The 5,916-nt window shown below is 57.7% G+C and overlaps 1 pseudogene; it reads right to left on the bottom strand.

Moving 5' to 3' along the window:
* Positions 1 to 5,819: 5,819 nt before the first annotated feature.
* On the bottom strand, positions 5,820 to 5,916 carry LOC144591845 (U2 spliceosomal RNA; annotated as a pseudogene).

The raw sequence follows: 5,916 nt of genomic DNA, 5'->3' as shown, positions 1-5,916 counted from the left end.
TTCCCCACCTTGGCTATCCACTCCAGCCAATTTTTGTTACATGCCCCAGCCTTCCCGAACCAGATCCCCAGCACCTTCAGGAAGTCAGGCTTGATGGTGAAGGGGATGGAAGATCGGTCGGGCCAGTTGCCAAAGAGCATGGCCTCGCTCTTCCTGCGGTTTACCCTGGCCCCCGTGGCCAACTCAAACTGGTCGCAGACGCTGATCAGTCTGCGGACCGACCCTGGATCCGAGCAGAAGACGGCGACATCGTCCATGTACAGGGAGGCCTTGACCTGAGTGCCCCCACTGCCTGGCAGTGTCACTCCTCTTATGCTCGCATCCTTCCTGATGGATTCGGCAAAGGGTTCAATGCAACAGACGAACAAGACAGGGGAAAGAGGGCAACCCTGCCTGACTCCAGACCTGACGGGGAAGCTGTCAGATTCCCACCCATTAATTTGGACTGCACTACAGATATCAGAGTAGAGCAGTTGTATCCACTTCCTGATTCCCTCCCCAAAGCCCATTTTGGAGAGCACGTCCCTCATGTACGTGTGCGATATCCTGTCGAAGGCCTTCTCCTGGTCCAAGCTGACCAGGCAGGCATCCACCCGTCTGTCCTGCACGTAGGCAATGGTATCTCTCAGCATATTCAATACAGGCATTTACTTAGACCTTTACATACATTTACATACATATCCCTTATTTGGAGGGGCGTCTCTCTCCACCACACCCTGCCCCCCATGTCCAGCAGCGGAAGGACCCTAGACTGTGGTCCTCCCCCACAGGGCCTTGGCGTTGGCTGCACCGAGCTTCAGAGCGTCCCTCAGCACGTACTCCTGCAGTCTGCAGTGGGCCAGTCGGCAACATTCCTTGACGGACAGCTCGCTCCGCTGGGAGGTCAACAAGGATCGGGCAGACCAAAGGGCGTCTTTTACCGAGTTGATGACCTTCCAGCCGCAATCGATGTCAGTCTCGGAATGCGTCCCTGGGAACAGTCCGTAGAGCACAGAGTCCTCTGTGACGGAGCTGCTCGGAATGAATCGTGACAGGGACCCCTGCAGACCTCTCCAGACTCTCCTGGCAAATCCACACTCTTTGAAGAGGTGGGCACCGTTTCCTCTCCGTAGCAGCTGTCCCGAGGGCAGCGTGCGCTGGTAGTGAGGTTCCGGCGGTGCAGGAAGGATCTGACTGGGAGGGCTCCCCTCACCGCCAGCCAAGCCAGGTCTTGGTGCTTGTTGGTGAGTTCTGACGATGAGGCATTTTGCCAGACAAGCTGGGCTGTCTGTTCTGGGAACCACGCCACAGGATCCATGGAGTCATTCCCCTGCAGTGCCTGCAGGACGTTCCGTGCTGACCACTGCCCGATGGACTTGTGGTCAAAGGTGTTGGTCCGGAAGAACCTGTCCACAAACGACAGATGGTTCGGCAATGTCCAGCTGACTGGCACATTGCGTGGCATCTGCGCCAGGCCCATCCTTCGCAACACCGGGGACAGGTAGAACCTCAGCAGGTAGTGGCATTTGGTGCCCACGTGCCTTGGCTCTATGCTCCGCCTGATGCAGCCACACACGAAAGTGGCCATCAGAATGAGGGCGACGTTGGGCACGTCTTTACCCCCGTTGTCTGCCGACTTGTGCATTGTGGCTCGTCGCACCCGGTCCATCGCCGACCCCCAGATGAAGCGGAAGACGGCCCGGGTGATCCCCGTGGCGTAGGAGGGAGGGACGGGCCACACTTGCGCCAAGTACAGCAGCCCCGAGAGCACCTCACACCTGATGACCAGGTTTTTCCCCGTGATGGAGAGGGAGCGCTGCTTCCACAGCTCCAGCTTCTTCCCCACCTTGGCTATCCACTCCAGCCAATTTTTGTTACATGCCCCAGCCTTCCCGAACCAGATCCCCAGCACCTTCAGGAAGTCAGGCTTGATGGTGAAGGGGATGGAAGATCGGTCGGGCCAGTTGCCAAAGAGCATGGCCTCGCTCTTCCTGCGGTTTACCCTGGCCCCCGTGGCCAACTCAAACTGGTCGCAGACGCTGATCAGTCTGCGGACCGACCCTGGATCCGAGCAGAAGACGGCGACATCGTCCATGTACAGGGAGGCCTTGACCTGAGTGCCCCCACTGCCTGGCAGTGTCACTCCTCTTATGCTCGCATCCTTCCTGATGGATTCGGCAAAGGGTTCAATGCAACAGACAAACAAGACAGGGGAAAGAGGGCAACCCTGCCTGACTCCAGACCTGACGGGGAAGCTGTCTGATTCCCACCCATTAATTTGGACTGCACTACAGATATCAGAGTAGAGCAGTTGGATCCACTTCCTGATTCCCTCCCCAAAGCCCATTTTGGAGAGCACGTCCCTCATGTACGTGTGCGATATCCTGTCGAAGGCCTTCTCCTGGTCCAAGCTGACCAGGCAGGCATCCACCCGTCTGTCCTGCACGTAGGCAATGGTATCTCTCAGCAGCACCAGGCTGTCTGAGATTTTCCTGCCAGGTACAGCACAGGTTTGGTCCGGGTGGATCACCTGTCCCAGAGCAGACTTGACCCGGTAGGCGATGGCCTTAGACAGGATCTTGTAGTCTACATTCAACAATGTGATGGGTCTCCAATTCCTTAAGTCATTCATCTCCCCCTTCTGCTTGTAGATCAGGGTGATGTTGCCCTTCCTCATAGAGTCTGACATGCTGCCTGCTAGGAGTATATCGTTGTACACTTCCAGCAGGTCCGGGCCCACCCAGTCCCACAGAGCCGAGTACAACTCTGCCGGTAAGCCATCGCCTCCGGGAGTTTTACTCGAGTCAAAGGAACGGATGGAGCCAGTCAGCTCCTCCAGGGTCAGTGGTTGGTCCAGACTCTCCCGCTTGCTGTCGTCCAAGACTTCCGTGATGGAGGACAGGAAGTTCTGGGAGGCGGTGCTGTCTGTGGTCTTTACATCGTACAGATCCTTATAAAAGGATCTGCAGATCTTGAGCATGTCTGTCTGCGAGGATGTTACCGAGCCGTCCTCCTCCCTAAGGCTTTTGATCACAGAGCTCCCCCTGTGAACCTTATGGAAGAAGTAACGTGAGCACGTCTCATCCTGCTCAACATGGCGGACCCTGGACCGGAAGATTATCTTGGAGGATTCAGAGGTAAAGAGCCGAGCTTGCCGGCCCTTCAACTCTCTCAGTTCCTCCCTCACATCCACCCCTCTCCTCTGCAGAAGGAGTAGCTGCTGCAAATCTGTCTGGAGTTGACACAGTTCCCTCTTACCCTGTCTTGCTCTCTGAACACCTTTGGAGACGAAGAACTTCTTGATGTTCTCCTTTGTTGCCTCCCACCAGAGTGTCTGGGAGTCAAAGAGGGGCCTCACAGTTCTCCAACATGCGTAGTCCCTCTTTAGCTCCTTAACGTTCTCCGGGGTCAACAGCTCCACGTTTAGCTTCCACGTCCCTCTGCCCGCCTTCCGGTCCTCCTGTAGGTGACAGGTGGCCTGAAGGAGGCAGTGGTCAGAGAAGAACACCGGGGCGAGGTCGATGTGTCTGACCGTGACGGCCCTCGATGTGAAGAGGAAGTCTATCCGGGACTGGGCTGAACCGTTTGGTCCTGACCAGGTGAACCGTGGCTGGACTCCGCCTGCAGGGTCACTGAAGGCGTCGCGCAGCTTTGCATCTTTGACCGTTTCCACCAGGAGTTTGGAGGTGCCGTCCAGTCTGTGGTTGGCACTGCCGGATCGTCCAGCCGCATCGATGATGCAGTTGAAGTCACCGGCCAGAACGAGCGGTCTAGACGTGGCCAGCAGCGGTGGGAGCTGCTGGAGGACGGCCACCCGCTCGCTCCACCTGGGTGAGGCATACACATTTATCAGCCGGAGCGGAGAACCACGGTACATTACATCCACCACCAAGAGACGATCCCCCACCACCTCCCTTACCTCAGTGATGGTGAAGCCCCCTCCCCGCAGCAAGATCCCCAGACCGGACGCACGACAATCATTTCCCCCCGACCATACCGACAGTCCGTGGGGCCACCATCGCGACCACCTCCGATAGCAGCGAAGGTGTGGCAGCCCGCACTCCTGTAAAAAAGTCACATCCGCCTTTACCTTGGCCAGGTACTGCAAGGCGGATACACATTGCACAGTGCTCTTCACACTGCGCACGTTTAAGGATGCCAGTTTCAGCTCCATTGTCCTTTATTGTCCCAGGCGATCCTCCCGCATGCCAATCATCTGGCTCAGTTCCTGCACATTTTTGTCGCACAGGTAGTGGTACAGGTTGGTGGCTTCCTCAGCACAGGGTGTATTTTCTGGCGAAGCCACTGCGCTGCTCCCAGTGTCCTGGAGCTGGGGCCCATTGGCCACTGCACTGCTCCCGGTCTCCCGGAGCTGGGGCCCATTGGCCACTGCACTGCTCCCGGTCTCCCGGAGCTGGGGCCCATTGGCCATTGTGCCGCTCCCGGTCTCCCGGAGCAGGGGCCCATTGGCCGTTGTGCCGCTCACGGTCTCCCGGAGCAGGGGCCCATTGGCCGTTGTGCCGCTCACGGTCTCCTGGGGCTGGGGCCCATTGGCACTGCTCCCAGTCTCCTGGGGCTGGGGGGCAACAGACACGTTCTTTCTCTTACCTTCCTCCTCCCCCGTTTCCTTCCTCTGCCTCTGCCTCCGTTGTCGGCTCCTCCCGGTCGTCTCATCCTCCGATGCGGAGAGGCTGCTGGCCTCGTCCTGGGAGAGGACTCTTTTTTGGGACTTGCTTGCCCCCTCCGCCTTTTTCTCCGTGCGCACAGCCTTCAATGTTTTCCTCGACTGCACCACCTTCCATTCCTCCTCTTCCTGTTCCCCCTCTTCCATCGACTCACCCTCGTGGGGAGGGGCCTGGGGTGCTCTGTCCTGCGGTTGGGGGCTCCTGGTGGTCGCGTTGTCCTCGCCCCTGCTCTCCTTTCCTTTTTGGGCTTTTTCAGTGGTAGGAGGCGTCTCGTCCACCCTGGGGGTGCTGGCAGCGGCCCCTCTTATCGCCTGTGCATAAGTGCTTGCTCTTTTAGGGCAGGCCCTGTAAAGGTGGCCTGCCTCCCCACACAGGTTGCAGCTCTTACTCTCTTTACAATCCCTTGTCTCGTGGCCTTCTAACTTGCAGTTTCTGCAGACGACTGTCCTGCATTCTGCCGCCACGTGCCCAGGTTTGTTGCATTTCCTGCACACCCTGGGCTGCCCCACGTACGTCATGTAGCCCCGGTTCCCTCCGATAGCGAACACCGAGGGAGGGTGGACAATGAATCCCTTCCCGTCCACCCTCAGCTTCACCTTTACCTGCCTCTTGCTCGTCCAGATCCCGAACAAGTCCTTGATGTCCACGCAGTTCCCGGCCCCTTCGACGTAGCGCGCAAGGAAGGTGAGGACATCCACGACGGGCACATGTGGGTTAAACATGTGCACCGTGATCATCCGTTCCCTCTGGGTGGGGAGGGTGAAGAGCGGCTGCACCTTCAGGAGCGACAGCGGGGCTTCATCCCCCTTCTCCCGGAAGTCCTGCAGCAACTTCTGCCATCCCGCCGGGTTCTGGAAGGTAACGTCGAAGTATCCGTTACCTGGGAAGTCCTGGAGGCAGAAGATGTCCCCGGCCTTGAATCCACAAGCCTCCAGCAGCACCTTCTTGATGAAGAGATCCCTTGAGAAAGGGTTCCCCTCCTTGAGGTCCTTCACCGATACACGCAGGGTATTACGGATACCCTGCCCTCCAGCTCCACTTGCTGCTGCCATCCCACCTGGATAAGGGTGTTAGGTTGGTTACCCAACCAGCATGGATCCACCCCTAAACCAGACACGTGCTCCTGACCTCCGCTCCTCGTCGATGATCTAATGCAAATACTGCTCTTATACTTACCCTGTTCTTATAAGAACATTAGATTGTGCCAGAACAGATACTACACTTGATCTTAGCCAAAAGGCCGAGAAGCATT

The sequence above is a fragment of the Rhinoraja longicauda genome, unplaced genomic scaffold (assembly GCF_053455715.1).
Source record: "Rhinoraja longicauda isolate Sanriku21f unplaced genomic scaffold, sRhiLon1.1 Scf002289, whole genome shotgun sequence".
NCBI classification, from domain to species: Eukaryota; Metazoa; Chordata; class Chondrichthyes; order Rajiformes; family Arhynchobatidae; genus Rhinoraja; species Rhinoraja longicauda.
This window is presented reverse-complemented; position numbering and strand designations above follow the sequence as displayed.